The 18,276-nt window shown below is 43.2% G+C and overlaps 1 protein-coding gene across 4 annotated transcripts in view; it reads left to right on the plus strand.

Moving 5' to 3' along the window:
• The window catches only part of SUCO (SUN domain containing ossification factor), an 82,855-nt gene that overhangs the window by 33,720 nt on the left and 30,859 nt on the right, over positions 1–18,276 (plus strand). The gene's annotated exons all lie outside the window — the stretch shown is intronic.

The following is an 18,276-nucleotide window of genomic DNA, read 5'->3' on the forward strand; positions in this document are numbered from 1 at the left end:
ACACAAACAGGCATGTGCTAAAGGACAAAGCCTCTCTCAGACAGTCTCAAGACTCCAAAGGGAGTTCCAGATACTGTTTGCTACTGTGGGACATAAAACAGTAACTGAGGAATGGCCATCAGCACAAGACCCACCCACAATACACATCGCAAATCACTCCTGCATTTCCCCGGCTCACACAGTATACATACACCCAACTTTTTTCCAGGCAAACAGCATTCTCTGAAGATGCCAGCACAGTGCGGGAACATCAGGAAAACTTCAGAAACATGGCCACCAGCCGAAAAAACCCACAAAACAAACCATCGATGCTGGCCATGCACGGCCTTTGACTTCACACCCTCTCCAGCGTATCTTCTCCAGGGCTACACATTCCCCAGCTCTCTAAAGTCGTTCCTCACAGGGCCATTAGTTTCCAGAACCCTTCACCCATTTTAGTCGCCCCCTCCTTGACCTTGTCCGGTTTCTTCAAACATCCTTTTTGATTGTGGTTGCTGAGAACTGGACACAAATTCCAGGTGGGGCCCTGACCAAAGCAAAATACAGCCACCACCATTTCTTCTCTTGACCTAGGACACTATACTTTTATGATGCAAGCTAATTGCCTTGGCTTTTTTAGGCTGCTTATCACCACTCTTGACCTCTTGTTTATTGTAGTCTACTCGGGGACTCCTAGATCCCTTTCACATGTAGTCTCCTTAAGCCAGTATCCCCATCCTATATCTGTGCAATTTAGTTTTTATCGCCTAAGTGCAAGTACCTTACATTTTTCTGTGTTGAAATATCATTTGTTCGCTTTGGCCCAGTATCCAATTTATTCCGGTCATTTGGAATTTTGAATCCTGTCCTCGAGGTGTTAGCTCTGGAGTGTTAGGACGTTAAACCTCTTCCTACTTTGTGTCATCTGCCAAAATTATAAGTTGCCCCTAATCGTCATCCAAGTCATTGATAAAGATGTGAATAGCACTGACCCAAAACAGACCCTGTGGCACCTCATGGTCACTTCTCCCCAGCGATGAATCGAATAAGTATCCATTGTTGAGCACCCTTTAGTGTTGGCCGGTCAAACCAACTTACCAAATCCATGTAACAGTTACTCTGTCTAGCCCACATTGTTTCAGGACTGTATCGGTAAACTTGTCAAAGCCTTGTCAAAATTTGTGTGGACTGTACCTTCATTCTCATGGAGAACCACAGGAGAGGGTTGGGGGACTCCCACCCTAAAGAACTGCTCAGCTCTACGACGTTTCTGACATTTAGCTGCACCAGTTCAGATGACCAATTTGTGTGAGTCGAGACCCGAAGGAAGAATAAATAGTTACACATTTGTGTTCTTCTTAAAATCAGGTTAATAGATGGATAAAGCTAAATGCATCTAATAATTCTGATGATAAAAAATTTGTTGAGTAGAAAAAAGTTGAACTACTTCAGTTACCGCAGAAGAAGAAGAAAACTCCCTAGAAGCAAAATTACATAAACAAAAGATAAATATTCCATTTACCACACACAGATAACAGCATAGAAATAATGACAAAATGATGCATACATAATCCAAGGCATCTAATTGTGGCTCTCTAATGGTGTTTCTTGAAACTTCTACTCCCCTAAATTCCTATCTATGTGGCTGAGGACTGCTGTCGGACCACAACATATCTGTGGATACAAGTTGCTCTCTCAGTAAACTTACCTGTTTTCGCTACGCTTGAAGTATTCTGAGTTTTATTATAGTTATTATTAAAAAGCTTTCTGCATTTCCTCCATTCGTTTCGGATACCTACAAATACTTTCGACACACTCTTAAGAGTACACCCACTTTTCATCTATAACCACTTCTGTTTTTCTCCTATCACGCTATGTACCAGGAAGGTTAAGAAAGGCCTAATCTGGTCTTTTTACATGCCCTTACTTAAAGGAAATAGGGTAGGATGCTTTCCCAAAACAAAATTATCCGATTAATTTTCTGGACTATGGTGCTGCTGAACATTTCCTTTGTACTCTGAAAAGTAACATTCAATCTTGCCTACTGTAATATGGGCTGCGCTTTCCCACTTTCACACTTAGGTTGACTTTGGTAAATTTGGGGGGAAAAGTTGGCCTATTAACTCAATCAATAAATAAAACATCTCCAAAGAACATTTGGCACTGGGCTTATACTCAGTGTGCATATTGCGGACTCTACTATTATGGGACACATTTTGTTTGATACCGGTTATGTGTCTCCCTTATACAAAATGTTCCAAAATTGTTACCTTTTTAGCACTGACGTGACCGGGACAAAAGCAGAGGCCGACGCAACCCCCACACATTCTTCAGGTGGGAAGGTGGGGAAAAGGCGCAGCTTGAGTTTGCAGGCAAAGTTCACCAACTGGTGACTCCTGTGCTGCGTCCTCCCTGCCAACTGCCACGTGACACGGAGGTCCACCAGCAGGATGCAGCTGTAGCAGCTGCTGATAAAACCATACTCTAGGCTTTGGCCTAGAGTAGCGACCCATAACAAAAATTAGCCTTCCTCAGCCTCTATCCCCTTCACCCTTGGCTCCCAGTCACTGCTTTTCCAACTTCAGGCAGATGGAAACCAGTAATAGCAGCAATTCTGGCAGTGATGGTGGGGATGCTTTTTCTCTGCTCTTCCCTCTCTGAGTGCCACCCAGCCACCCCGCTCTGCAGGCTGCGGTGCAAGCTCTGGGGAGCCTCTGCAACTCCTGCCCATCTGCAACAAATGGCACCTCAACTTACTGCGGACAAACTGAGCGTGTCTGGAGAAGAGGCCCCCCATCTCCACAAGCAGTTGTTCATTGCCCACTAATGTCTGGGGCTGGGGAAGTGCCACCGGACCAGCCATGGTACTGGGAGGGGGAGTTGCCGCAATTTGCACTATTGTATCCACAGTTGCTGCCACCACTTCGTGTCTGTTGGCATGGTACTTTGCTGCTTCATGTCGCAGAAGAATCAGTAAAAGCGAAGGGAATTGAACGCTGCAAGGTTTATTCCTTAGCAATGGCAAGCAGCCCTTCTTCTTGTTTCCACAGCACTAGGAGCCAGTGCATATGGTGCAGGAGGGAATGCCGAGAGGAAGAAGGGATGCTTGAGTTGGCGGGACTGACTCACAGCTTCAGATCTCTTGCCCTGGCTGTACCACTTTACTGCAGCTGAAGCAGAAAGTAAGCTAATAAACAGCATTCACGACCAGCAGGGTTAAGGAAGAGGAGGCAGTGGCTGTGGCTAGTACAAACCACTACTGCCACCTCCCCCTCTCCAGCATCATGATAATCCTGTATGCTCTGCCCACCCTACATGGGCATGATGGTAGCTATGAGCTGCGCTTACATCTCTTTCTCGGAAATTCACTTCATGTGCCCAAGGGGAAGCCGAAAACAGCGCCTTCATGTTTGTGGAGGGGGGAGACAGGACACTTGTGGGACTCTGGAATTACAAATAAAGTAATTTTTTACTTGTATCCAAAAATACAGCAAATTCAAATTCCAAACCATTCTAGTCCTACGCATTTTGGATAAGGGATACTAACCTGTATAAGCTTTATATGCTTTCGTTTATGGTCCTTCTATTTCCTTGCTCTCCCAAAGATTTCTACCTCTATACCTGTACTTCTTGTTCCATTATTTCCATAAGACCTTTCAAATCTATTAGTTGTATATCGGCAAAAATATTTGCTTGTTTAGTTTCAAAGATGATTTTCTCATAACTTTTTAAATGGAATCTTGAATATAAGGACCTCCATACCTTGCCGCGTTCTTCTCAGTACCGGCTGCTGATAGACCATTATTTACTTCCAGGGCTTTAATACGATTGTTCAATCTCCTATAAACACAGACTCTTTTTGGTTTGATCCATGAAACAAGATTTCCATTTCCATAAGCCAATCTGTGGAATTCTGCAGCTCAGCTCAAAAGTCTGTAGCAGTCGTGGCAAACCACCAGACACAGGAATAGAAAGAAACTGTTTCCTCAACTGTTGCTCATCATCTTTATTTTCCAAAGAAGATGACTCTACCTGAGATGCCACTTGCTTTTCCACATCTAAAGAGCTAATTTTTGTTTCTCCTTTCACAGTTTTCTGTGGCACCTTTTAACATTAGGCTGTGGAAACAGTCTTATTATTAATTTGAAATAATTCAGCCGATGGTTTTTTCTTCTGTGCTCACTTTCATGGAATTCAGTTACAATCCTGGTTTAGATTGTTTTTCTTTCACAGACCCTACAACTCCATCTTCTTCTCCATGGATTTCCTCTTGTGAAGGTTATCTCTGATACCTTTCCAATGCACTTTCCATGTTTCCAGGCTCTGCGGACACACTCTATTGTAGAAAGTGGACTTGACTCTTGTTGTAACATCCAAGAGAATGGGACGAGATACCGTTTGTGGGTGACTAGGCTCCAGTTCAAAGTATCCTCAGTCTGATTAATACTGGCCTCATTCAGCAGACTGCTTGAGACACCTATAACAGTTTCTGCAGGTTCTGCAATTAAGGCATTCGTTTCTCTGAGGATGTTCATGTACCAAAACATTCCACTGATTTTGGTTGGGACTAGCTGGGATTTGCCACGTAGCAGCAGAATCATATTTTTTCCAAGTGCTGTCACTTTTGCTGTGGTGGCGATGAAGCATCGCTCTTGTTGAACCACCACTTGAAACACATATTTGAAAAGCTAGAAATACAAACAGGACTGTCACCAGATCATAGCATAACATTTGTGTTCCGATCAAACCATCGTATTTCTTCTTCTTGTTCATCACTTGGCAGTAAGGGTCACTGTGACTGACTTGATTTCCTCTTATATCATGGACTAGCTGAACAATTGGGCTCCTCTCTTTGTTATATTGAAAGGATACCACCTCCTTTCAGTCTGTGGTAGTCTGAGATAGAAAGAGTAGCAAGCCTACAAACACATGTTTGAAACTCAGATATCAAGATGTGCCCAGCACAGGTTTAAAAAACAGCTTTAAATAGTCAGTGTATTAAAGTCAAATGTGGCCCGTTTTTAAATTCAAGATTTTTTAAAAACTATAGAAACTTGGAAAGTTATTCTGAATTAGCAACTGTTCTGTAACCCAATGCAATTCTATTTAAAATGCTTCAAAATGCTCTGCAAAAAGGACTTACTAGCAAAGCAAGAATTAAAAAGTTTCTCCTGTATAAAGCAAAAAGAAACCATATGCTAAGCTCGGACTTAATACTTCTTTAGGATTGCATTTTGGGGGAGTACAAGAAAGGCTTGGCTGAATTGATGGACTATGTCTGGATGGAAATAAGGAAGGGTGGAACAGCTAGGAGTCAGGATGAAGTCAACATTGAGGGATTGAAAATGGGGACTTTATACTTTCTTCTTTAACTGTGTTTTTTTCTCTTGATTAAAATTTACTGTAAACACCTACAAGATTGTTGCATTGGGCAATTTAAAAAATTCAACCACTAACATGTCACTTACTTCTAAGGATGGAAAACAGCGGTTGTCTGGTTTCTGGTAGCTTGGGGTGCCATCGTGGAAGTGGCAGTAGTATTTTCAGAGGACGTTCTACTTTCTATCAAATAATATAAATTTACAGCTGCTGAAATCATATAATAGGTATTGTCTGTGGCTACAACGGATAAGAAGAGGAATGAAAAAGGCCTATAAATGCATCTTGATTTTAAAAGGAACTCTTACTACAGATAAACCTTGTATACCATACTTCTCTTTTTCTGGTGGACTTCTTGAAGGGAGGCGAAAGAAAGAGATTTTCCCCACAGCTCCCAAACTAAATCCTGAATCTGAACCCAAATTCCTCCCTCCCACTTAACCACACTGTGTTCCAAAACCCGACTCCGCCACCACTATAGGTTTTTCACCAATAAAAACAAACAATATATGGAATCGAGACAAAACAAGAACAACTCCTCAGCATGGGTGTAGTACGTTTGAGCACTGGGCTATGACTCGGAGGACCAGGGTTTCGCATCCTGCTTGGCCATGAACTACAGTAAGAATTGGGCAAGTCACACTTTCTCAGCTTCAGCGGCTGGCAATGGCAACCCCCCTCTGAAGAAACAAAACCTGTCCAAAAAACCCTATTATAATAAGCCTTAGGGTCACTTAAGTGGGGAAATGACTTAAAGGCAAGCAACAAACAACAAGAACAAAGTTCCATCAAAATCTAGCTCTTGAAGTTTAAATCCATGGAGATTACTCTCCTTTTGGGGTAGCAGAAAAACACGTTATGAAAAACATTCAGGTATTTAGAAAGTGTTATCATGTCACTCCATCGGGTCTAGCCTGAAAAGAGAAACCATCCCTCTATAACCACCTCTAGAGGGAGAGATGGGCAGGCCAACTCAGGTTTGCCTGAAAAAGAAGAAAGGCCCTCCCTCCATCTGCCATGGCAAGTGGAGAGGTGGTTTGCTGGCTTTCCCCCTTCCCTCCCTTCTCCTTTTGGTTGTTTTAGATTGTAGCCTGCGGCAGGGAATATCTAATTTAAAATAATGTTGTAATCCGCGATAGACTTTTGGCTGAGAGCGTTGGTAAAATACTGTAAAAAATAAAATAATAATACAAAAGTCCCTACCCCAATCTTTGTTTTTTTCTAGTCAAAACCTATTCATTAACTTCCATCTTCCTCACTGGACTCTTTCCCAGACTGCTGACTATCCTTGCTGCCTGCTCTGAATGGATTTCCAATTTATCAACTTTGTTCTTGAAATTGCACCCAAATTGGCACGGTATTCAGGTAAGTCCTGGAATCATGCAGACTAAATTACCAAAACTACATGTGTGGCTTAAACTCAAAACATATTATTGTGGTGGCTGGGTTCCCACCACCTGAAGACTCTCCTGAACTACAAACGGGTTACTCTGGAGGAGGTGTACCTGCTACTGATAGATGACCATCACATGCTAATGAGAGCTACATCATAGCTGGCTTTTCACGTAAGGCTCCCTTGCATCAACGTGCCAGGCGCCAGTTTCAAAAGTTCCAAGAGAGGGGTTTAAATTACCCATTGTAGGACATGTTTGTCCTTTGTTCTCCATCTTGGCTGGTTTGGAGAACCGAGGTCTGTCCTCTGAGAGCCGGCGGATGGCTCTGACATGCAGGTAGAGTGGCACGGAGGCCAACTCCCTGATTCCAAGAACTCACAAGGACTGCAATCCCATCATTGTGTGAGTAGCTTAGGAACAGTGTTAGTCCGGCACGTCAGGTTTTGTTATGTTTTATCCTAATAGCTTGCTGAAACGAACTCTTTGCACTATGCTTTTCTAGACCTGCATAGCCAAGGTGGCTTCTTGCAACCGTAATGCTATCTTTCTTCTATTCTATGCATTTCTTTAAATAAACTTCTTCTTTTAAAAGCATCTGCTATCCTCTTGGGCTCCTGTCCACCGTGCCTTATCTCGGTATTGATTGCTGTTGGTTAGCGAGAAAGGAAACTATATCTCTCTCTCAAGCAAGTCTCCGTGTGTTGATTGGGCCCTATCGTTTATTGTGCTTGGGAAATATAGTTATTTTATAATTCACTGCGTGGTGGCAGCGGAAGATTAGTCTTTTTTTAAGGGATCTCCCTGAGAGTAATAGCCACCACAGGGCTTTGCTCTCAAGGAGGAACCAATCAAATATTGAACGAAAATTAACAATTTCTGCAGCCACATTACACCCCACCCTGCTCATGGAGTTCAGTAAATTTATATGGCTTCTGTCTACATAGTTTTGCATTCATCATGTATCTATTTGGAATTTTTCCTTTTCTGACTATTTGAAGGTTAGACCAGATGGTGTAGTATGGTTTGAGCAGTGATCTATGTCTGCGCAGGGTTCAAATTCTGCTCGCTATGGGTTTTTTTTCTTCCCCTTTCACCAGCCCACCTTTCTTATAATTTCCATTTTTGTTCCCAAACTTAGGGCGGACAGATGGCCCAAAAGCAGCGTGGGCGTATTTTACAGTTAGGGACTGCACACCAACTGCCAGTCCAATCTAGAAGTGCTGGCGGCAGCTCTGGCGCATCCCATCCACATGGGCGCCACCCTGTATGGCGCGACACAGGGACGTCTCGTGCCGTCCCAGCCCCCTATGGCATCTGGCAGGCGCAGAAAGAAACGCCAATGCAGTGGCTTAGCACCAGCCCTGCCGGGATGCTTGGACCCAAGGACCCGGTCACCCCTTTTCCAGCCAAGAGAGCCCATTTGCCATTCCTTTGGCCTGGAAAATGCCAGATTGGGGCCCAGGGGCTGCCGTGAGGCTGCCTGGCCCCATCTAGCGCAAACAAGAATGACTGCGGCCACCCTTGGGGTGGTCTGTACCAGGCCATATATGCCTTTCTACTGCTAAGGGAACCGGTGAAGCAGCCTATCTGCCTCCCCTTTTTTTCATTGTTGTTTATGATTTAAATTTATGAGTCTTCTCCCATCAACCCATCTGAAGAAGCCACAGAAATCCCAGAAAGCTCATTTTAAAAAAAAATCAGGTGTGCAAGATTTCCCCATCTTTTCTTTTAACAGATATTGTCCTCCCTTTGGAACTGTAATGTGAAAAATATGGGGATATTTTATTTAACAGGAAGCAATCCCGATTTTTGGATGCTTTTAAAAACATCAACAATGAGCAATTTACAGAAGCAAGAGTACTCTAAATGGAAACATACGAAAAATACTTATAATTTATATTGCCATAATAATATCAAATTTGTATTTAGACACTCATGCAACCTCCACGAAATGGAGAAGACTTGGATTTAGTAGTAGTTAGAACTCTTTTGCTCGCCTCTTGATTCTAAAGACTTTACTGTAATAAATAAGCAAGTGAATCAGATTCATACTTCAACCCCCAAAGTTCACTACGCATTCTACTCAATCCCAATAAGAAAATACCACCTGTGTTGTTTAGTGGTTGTGTAGGATTTGCAACTCATCCAGGGCGCATCCCACCCTTCTCTTAAGATTTCCATTGGACATAGGATTTTCAAAACATGTCTTTATTAAAACTGTTAATCATAATGGCCACTCCCTTTTTAATGGTTTTAATGTAGACTGATTATTTGATGCGTTTGTATTTTAGAAAAAAAAGGAACTTTCACAAAACAAACAGAATTTTTTTAAGTTAAGTGGCTGTGTTTAATAAGTGATACATATTGAAAAGATATTATTAGCACTCACTCACAGAAGAAGAAGAAGCTAAACATGAGCTAAGGAATGCAACCACCAAATAATTAAATAGTTATTCCAAAACAGCCATTAATTTACCTTGTTCCACAGAGCCTTCTCTGTTTTGCTCCAGGATATTGCAGCCTATACATATTTAAATGGATCTTAAAGTATCAAAGAATATGATTGAAAAATCTTGCAGAAAACCTGCATTCCCAAGTTGTTTTCCCACAGTTCTTAATGCTTATGTTGGCATGCAGCCCAATTTACACAGTGTGCTTACAGCTTTGACAAACCCAAATATGATTTGGTAAGATGTGGCCAAGACACAGTGTACTTATTTAAAAACAGTATCAACTAAACTGTGCCAGGTTAAATGCCTGTACTGCAGCCTTCACTCAAGACCACAGTTGCGAGGTCAGACCAGCAAAGGCAATCAGGCTTGATCCTTCCGAGGTCGCTAAATGAGTACCCAGACTGTGGGGGCACTAGCTTATTGCTATTAGCTTACTTGCGTTCACCTATGATCTTGGAATCGGGTTATAAATAAAAACCAAAAAAAATCTTACTATTCAAATTTATAGTTGTTGAGCCAAGAAAAATAAATCTTCACTCAATAGTTCAAAAAGGTCTTTAACAGATCCACTGATTAAAACAGACCTGAAAACTAATTACTGGTACATTATCTTTAATAGTATTCTTTTACAGTGCGACAGTACTTATATGGAATAACTCCCAATACTATCCCATTATTTTGGGCACCGTGCTCCAGCCAGCATTAATGATTCTAAAATCTCAGGGCCCTCCCTTATTCTGTTGAAACAATGTCTCAAAGGTTGACAGGGTGGCCTGTTCCTTAATAACCCAGAGTTCAACATGAGGATGAAATTTGTTCATCCAGCTGGTATTCTATTCCCATTTTTTGCTGTGGTCTTGATATTGGCCTACCATTTAAAACAGTCTAAGCTAATACCCCTTTTCTTTCAAATGACATTAGTTAAATTTATCCCTTCCTGAAAATTAGGTGTATTAAGAAGAGACAGAGAAGAGGCGGTGAGCAAACCTTTCCTGAATATCCAAATAGAAAGGATTTTCTTTCATTTTTATTTATTTTTTAACCGGAGATCTGAATCTCTGCATATTACTCATAGATTTCCTCTTAAAATACTGAGGTGAAAGGGGCATCCATCCAGTCACACCGGACGTAAAACATCTTTGATAAAAAAATTACATGCAAGGGAACCCATGTAGAGTTTCTTATATATTCATTAGAAAGCCATGAACAGAGTGTTATTCTCTTTGCAAATGTACTGTTTAAGTTCACCCAGTTTTTCTGGGATAAATCAAATGATCAGGGGTATAAAATGATTATAAAAAATGACAGTTGCCCCGTTTTCATAGGGATCTGTTCTGGCCCCTGAAAGGGTGCATATCAATATAGGTTGAAGGGTGCCCCTGAATGCGTTTACCTTACACACCTTAGAACTGTCTCCCCCTCTCCTGCGGATCTCAAACCCGAGTTAAGAGGACAACTGATTAGTATTATAGTGTAAACTTTTACAGCTTGGTTTAATATGTAATTGTTTGTAGGAAGTTCTAACTCTGAGTTTCCTTAGTTGGGTATAGCTAAAGCCAAGAAAAGCTTCCCGATTCGGATCGTATCTCCCTTAAGTATCCGTTATATAACTATTTAAATATGAAGCATTCCAAGCTGATTTTTTTATAGAAGCTGGCCATTAAAGCACATACCTAGTCTTTTGTCATTTTATAGTTTGGATGGCGAAATGTATCTTGGTAGTTCTCAGTGAATTTAAAAAAACTTTTCTACTTTACCAACCTAATTGGATATTTCCATAAAATTTGATTTGCGGTCAAACTGGAGGGTGCTATATAAAGTGATTATAATCTTCTTGTACCTTACAGATTTCTTCTGATGTATTAATGATCTCTTTTGGCGGTTTTAACAGCAATTGAGATTTATACCAAATCATACCTCCTTTTATAACATTTAAAAACAACTCTATGCAAAATGAGAGCTTCTTAACCATGTCTTATTGAGACTTCCAGTTCTTCTCTCCGGGACAATTCACTCCCCGACCCTTTCATTGTTCCTTGTTCTTCAATAATTTTGGGTGTGGTGTCTGAATTTTTAAAAACTCTTGGGGGAGTGTTGTTTGTGCGGGGGGTGGATTTTTTTTCATCAAAGAGAACTCGCAGGACTGGGTTGAGCTCTCTGCAGCGATTGATGGAAAAAACCAGTCTAGGGGCTTAACATTGGTTTTACTGGAGGATTTTTGAGGGGAAGCCCACAGTCTGTTCAGTGATTACTTAAGACTTATCAGTATGGACACTGACGGAACTGCTGCAGTCACCGCACACTTGTGGGTGTTGCTTCTTGCCTACAGATGTGAAGTTCCAGTTGGTAGCACTCTTGGGGAAAAGTCCGCAGCTAGATCCAGAGTGGCACATTCAGCACAGGGAGCAGAGGATTTCCGGACAGAACGGAACGAATGGTCTTGAATGGGGACCACACAGCGAAGTGCTGGGGTGGAGGAATCACTTCACATACGCAGGAGGCGACCTGGAGGTAGTCACACAGGATCTAGGCCCACAAGGGATTTTCTGGGAGCTGCAGCTAGAGATGGATTTGAAGCCTTTCCATATCAGGAGGACGGAACAGCACATGGAACTTCAGACAGAGAGGGAGCCTGAGAGTTCCACCAGAGGGACAGTTGCTGCTAGCCTTGGAGCGGGTTTTGTGGGGAACTCCTTGCTGGGGTACCGAGGTGATTTTAGGCCGACAAGATGTCTTGAGAGGTGTTGTTGTCTCCCTGGGGCCAAAGATCCGTGATGTGACGAGAGTCTGACAGACTGGTCAAGCCTATGACAATACCCTCCTTGGTCCAGTGTGAACCCTGTCTGCAGACACGCCTCAGAACATCAGAAGGGATTATGAGGCTTCGTGGAAGCTGAAAGAAGGATGACAAGCTGTCACTCGTCTCTTGTCCGTTTGAAGGTGTCCAACGTGGAGGAAAAGTGGATGTAACAACTGGCTCACAGATGTGCTGCGAGAACGATTGCTTCTTTTCTGGGCGCGGTTCCATGAGGGGGATTATGCAGGAAGGGTTGATCACGCAGTTGAGACTGTTTTCCACATCTCAAGAACTTGATCAGGGGGCTTTAAACGAGTACGTGCTGGGTGAGCAATATTAGGAAGGAAAAGATGGAAAAAAGTCAAACTACAGAGGAAACAGATAAATAGTCAAGGACCAACAGGAGGCAATAAACTTGCATAGGCAGCCAGTAAAGAGAACCCATGGTCTGCGGTCTCTAACTAATGCACAAAGCATGGGAAATAACAAGATACTTAACTCCTAGTACAACAAGGCAATATGAAATAATAGGCATTCACTGAAACCTGTGGGATGAGTCTCATACCTGGAAGTAGAAATGAGGATATAACCTTTTAGAGAAATAGGCCAAACAGGAAAAGAGGAAGAATAGCATATATGTCAAAGATATTACACCAGTGAAGGATCCAGGACATCATCTGGAAGCCAGGTGGAGAGCATCTAGAAAAATTAAAGGGGAGGGAAACTACAGGTGTTAGGTGGGAGTCTATACAGACCTCAAGTCGATGGAGGAATTGATGACGCCTTTTGAACGATGACACACACTCAGAAAGAGGGATGTAGTATGTGGGTGCTTCAATTATCCTGATTTGCTGAAATTCAATCGGCCAAATCCTCAAGTCTAGCAAATTCCTCAATGCCTCAAGACAATTAATTTTACAAAAGGTGGAAGAGGCAACAAGGGGGTGTATTTTGGATCTGATCCTAACCACAAGGATGACTGGTTAATGGGTTGCAAGTGGTGGATCATTAGGGAAGTGACATTTTCCTGGAGTTGTTATACAGTGGAAGGAGAAGCAAGATTCATTAGGAGGGCTGATTCAGTAAAATTAGAGAAATTATGGGGGTGATACATGGTCAGAATACAAGAGAAGGGAGTCATAACGATGGGATTTCTCAAAGGAGATCTGAGGGACCATTTCTGTTTGGTAGCCTACCTGAATATTTATCCGTTCTGGAAGCACAACTCAAAAGGACATTGAGAAACGGAGCTTGTCCAAGAGGGGCACTAAAATGGTGAGGGTCTGGAAACATGTCCTATGAGGAACGACTTAAGGAGCTGGGTGTTAGCCTGGGAAGAGAAGGTTAGAGGTGTATGAGCCCTGTTTAATATTGAGGAGTCATTTGAGGAGGGAACAAGCTGTTTTCTGCTGCTCCAAAGAACAGGACCAGAAAATGGGCAAGCAGGAAAGAGATTCCACTCACTAGAGGCTTCCTGAAGTAAGGGCTTTGACGTGCAACACACTCCCTCAGGAGTTGGTGAGTCTCTTCTTGGAGATCTTGACAGGCTGGATGGATCTGCGGATTGCTTGATTGATGATATTCCCTCATATCATGGTTGTTTGGACTCACTCTGTGGTTCCCACAATATCTTCTTGTAATCCCTAAATCTGGGCATAAACTCTGGTCCATTTCACCTTGCTTCTCCTGTTTGCCCGTCTCTCTCTCAGGTCATTTCTTTCCTTCTGCATTCAGAGTATTTGGCATCTCGGTCAAGTCAAGCTTTTCCTTTTTTTTTTTTTTTTATTGTCTGATAGTGCTTTTAATTCCTCCATTTTCTTTTACTGGTGCCAGGTGCAATTAATCTGCTTTAATCTTTTTATCTAAGAAGTGTTTATGTCCTCATTAATTCCCTAGACAGTTTGTTTTCCCCTCTCCCTGCTTTCTTACCAGGCATGTTTATTAGATAAGATGAAAGAGAGGTGTGTGCTTGGACATTGGAAGTGCTGTTGAGAGTCTGAAAGGTTTGAAAACTGGTGGGTGGACAGGTAGCAGTTAGTGGGATTGTGAGTTTGGTTGGGGTGGAAGTTAGAAAGATAATAGGAACTATTTGTTGATTGTTAGATGATAAGGTGGATCAGAGTTTTTCCTTGCTAATTCATCCGCGATATATAATTCGTTGCATGTTGTTTCTCCTTTCATTTTTTGAGCGAAGTTGAGAGACATTAGCTTACAGAACTTACTTGTGGCAGAACCAAGAGATTTTTTTGAGTTTTTTCTTCTCTACAGAAGGATAATCCAGAGGATATCTGTAAATTAAGGGAAAACATTTCTTTAAATCTTAAATCTCCTATTGAAGACATTTGAACAATCTGATCAGGTCTGTTGCTTAGAGTCAGGTGACTAGAAAAAAATGGTGCTGATCAAAATCTTCTACTGTTTATGTAAACGTCCTTATTAAACATGAAAAGCAAAATAAATAAACTAAACTGACTGTTAGAGATTGAAGGAGGAAGTGTTTAGATGCAAACGGATTAGAGCCCATGAGACTAACTGAAAGGGAGCAGGCAGCTGAGCTTTTTTATACTGTAATCAGCAACACGGGTTTAGCACACGAATGTGTACACTTTTCAGCTGCCTTGTCTTTTTCCCTCTTTCTACTAGCCAGGCCGCTGCCTGTGTGCCTGAAACTGGGAAAGGATTGCTGATTACTTTGAAACCCGCTCACCACTTCCTCTCCCACCACTGATTTGGAGCGATTATTCTCAATGGTTTTCCATGAAGCTGGCTGCTGGAGGGGCGGGAGGGGGAGAGTGTGAATCAGGTCATCAAAAGAACCCAGCACCCCAACTGCTTCCATGTAAAGAGCTTTGCCCTTTAAATAGCTTGATTTTTCACCATCATTTCTCCTAGCCAGGCAGCTGCTCCAATGCCTAAAACTGGTTTGCTGAATGCTTTTGATGACCCACTTCCATGCTCCCACCCACCCAGCAGCTCAAAGTCCCTGGGAACTGTTGACGTTGATGCCCACCGAGAGGAGAGGGAGTATGGAAGTGGGTTGTCAAAAGCATCCAGCAACCCATCAGGTACACAGAGTCGCCTGCCTAAGCTGGGGAGAAATAAAAAGTGAAAGAACAGCCACAGAGCAACAGGCTTCAAGAGCTGGTAGGCACTGCTGCTCCACCTCCCCAAGCCCCTTGTGTGAATGTGCACATAACAGCATTGTGCTTGGGGAGAGCAGAGCACCAGAAATGGCAATCACCAATCATCTCCTAAATTGGTGCTGTGTGCCTCAGCAGCAATCACTAATCCTCCTTCCTCCACAAAGTGCAGGATTGTTCCTTTTAATGCACATGCAGTGGTGCCTATGCTTTAGGAGGGGGGTTAGCCATGGGATCTAGCCACCTCGGTGCACCTCTTTGTACCTCCCCCTCCAGGGAGCCTCCCAGCTGCCCATTTTGGCAAACCTGAGGAGCCCTCTAGGAGGTAACCCTTGTCCGCACCTCCACATTTGTTTGTTTTTTTTCACTTTTGTGGGTGTCTAAGTCCCAATCCCTTGTGAAACTTGGAGGGCTGTTGTCTATTTATCATATTATATGTTGAGCGGAGGATGGTGCCATCTACATGTAGATGTAAAGGAGTCACAAGGCTAAAAGTTTGCAACCAATGGACTAGAGGAAATGTGGCCTGATGGATGGCCACTCTAGATCTATTAAATCCAGTATTGTCTCATTTCCACCTTCCTCAGAGAATTTTCAATGTAATCTCAAAATTAAATCATCCCCTCCCCCCAAGTCTCACATTCTTCTGGGATACCAGGCCTGCACTAAAGATTTGTAATGCTATGACCTTTGGCCTATGCATGTGATAGAACTGCCTCTTCCATGCAACTTAAAAACAGGCTATACCCAAAGGAGCCCTGTTACATCAATAATTCTTCCCTTCCCCAACTGTGGGGTTTCTAGCCATTTTTGGTAAGGCAGGTTAAAAAAATGCAGGCAATATCTGCAGCACTTCTCTTTAACTATACTGTTTGGCATAGCACAAAGGTACTGCAATATTTGGCAGATGTTAGTAACTTTTGTAATATTTTAGTACATTTGGAATTTTGTAACATTTCAGTAATATTTAATATAATTAATCGCTTGAAACAACTTGTCATACTACCAGCTTTATGTTTTGGCTACTTCAATTCACACTTGAACCCTTGTTATAGCTGTAGGTCTATTTAGAGATCAAAATATTAATAGTGCAGTATGTTTGAGCAGATAACAATATATGAAAGATATATGAGCCTCTGTGGACTCAATTGTACTGGATCATTTGGTCTGTAAGTACTGAGGCGTGACAAGATCCTTAGACGTTAGGAGACACAACTTGCTCTCTCGATCCTGTCCCTCGTGGTTAGCGGCTCGGGGGCGGGTTGTAACTATTTGTTGCACCGCATAATTAATGCATCATCAGGGAAGGGTGTTTTCCATCCAGCTTAAAATTGGCCATAGTAAAACGCTGCTAAAAAAAAAGCCTCCCTAACCCCTGATGCATAATAATTACGGCCTGTTCTGCTACCCTTCTTGGGGAAGGTGATCGAGAGGCCGTGCTCCAGCTTCAATCGGTCTTGGAAGACCTGATTTTCTAGACCCATTTCAAAACCGGGTTCCGGCGGGTATGGAGTTGAGACTGCCATGTCGCCTGGTTGATGATCTCCGTCGGGCATGGACAGGGGTAGTGTGTCCCTGTTATGCTCTTAGACATCTCAGCGGCTTCGATACCATTGACCATGGATCTTCTGGAACGCCTGAGGAGCTGGATGGGGCACTGTACTCCAGTGGTTCCGTTCCTACCTCCGTTGATTCCAGATGGTGCAGCTGGGGGCGTGTGCTCCATAAGAGGGCACTTACTCTGGTGTCCCTCAAGGAGCCATTCTGTCCCCATGTATTCAACATTTAATGAAACGCTGGGAGACATCCGGAGACACGGGCGTGGTGTTATCAGTCGCTGATGGCACCCAAATATGTTTCTCTGTGTCTCGACTGATAGTGACCAGGGTGGCATCTCTCTCTAAATGCTCGTCTGGTCGGTAATGGGCTGGATGAGGGAAAACAGACTCGTTTGATCCAGAGGAAACGGAGTGCTCGATAGGCTCCCCTGGGCCGGGATGGATGTTGTCCACCTGTCCTGAATGGGTCACGCTCCCCTTGAAGGACTGGTTCGCAGTTGGGGTGCTCCTGGACTCGTCGCTCCACCTTACATCTCAGTGGATGCGACGGTCAGGAGCACTGTTATCAGCTTCGCTGATATGCCGCGCGTCCCTACCTGGGCCGGGGGGGACCTTGAAACGGTGGTACATGCTCTGGTAACTTCTCGGACTTCTGTAATTGCTCTACATGGGGCAACCTTGTACCACTCCCGGAAGCTACAATTGGTTCAGATATGGAGCAAGACTGGTCACTGAATCTTCCAGGGCCAGTCCAACCCCTGGCTTAAAGATCTGCATTGGTCCCATTCGCTTCGGGCGCATACAAGGTGTTGGTTATTACCTATAAGCCCTAAACGGCTTGGGCCCAGGGTACTGGCGGACCGCCTCTCTCCATACAATCCGCCCCACCACATCGTCTGTCGGGAAGCAACTACTACGAGTTCCAGACGCAAAATACTCTACAACAACACAGAGAGCCTTTTCCATATCGGCCCCACAGCTCGGAAACGCGCTTCCCGGCGAGCTCCCTCAACCACCTCCCGCGACCTTTTCAGGAAGGGGCTAAAAACTCCTTTTCAGCCAGCAGGCTTTCCCCTAATGTCCAGTTGTAGCCCCTGCTCTCCCTTTACTGTTTGCATTGTGCTAGATCGGATGTTATTAATTTGTCTCTTTAATATGTATTAATTGTGTGTTTTTGTGACTTTGTACACTGTTTTTATATTGTAACCCGCCTTGATCTTTGGAAAGGCGGGCTAGGGCTATAAAATAAAGATTTTATTATTATTATTTTATTCATCGGATAGGTAGGTAGGTAGGTAGGTAGGTTTCTAATCCTCCACCTGATTTTCTTACAGTTCTCCTCAGTTTCTTTTCTCCTCTGCTCCATAGGTACTGTTGATTCTTTGTTTAGCCCACTTGGTGAGAATTAGCAACTACCTAAGGCTGTGAAGTCGAAGGCATTCATGGCCTGCATCCATAGTTTTTTGTGGGTTTTTGAGCTGTGTGGCCATGTTCAGAAGATTTTCTCCTGGATTCACAGCATCTGTGGCTAGCTCTTCAGAGATGCCAGCCACAGATGCTGGCGAAACCATCAAG

This window comes from Sceloporus undulatus, chromosome 4 (assembly GCF_019175285.1).
Source record: "Sceloporus undulatus isolate JIND9_A2432 ecotype Alabama chromosome 4, SceUnd_v1.1, whole genome shotgun sequence".
Taxonomy (NCBI): domain Eukaryota; kingdom Metazoa; phylum Chordata; class Lepidosauria; order Squamata; family Phrynosomatidae; genus Sceloporus; species Sceloporus undulatus.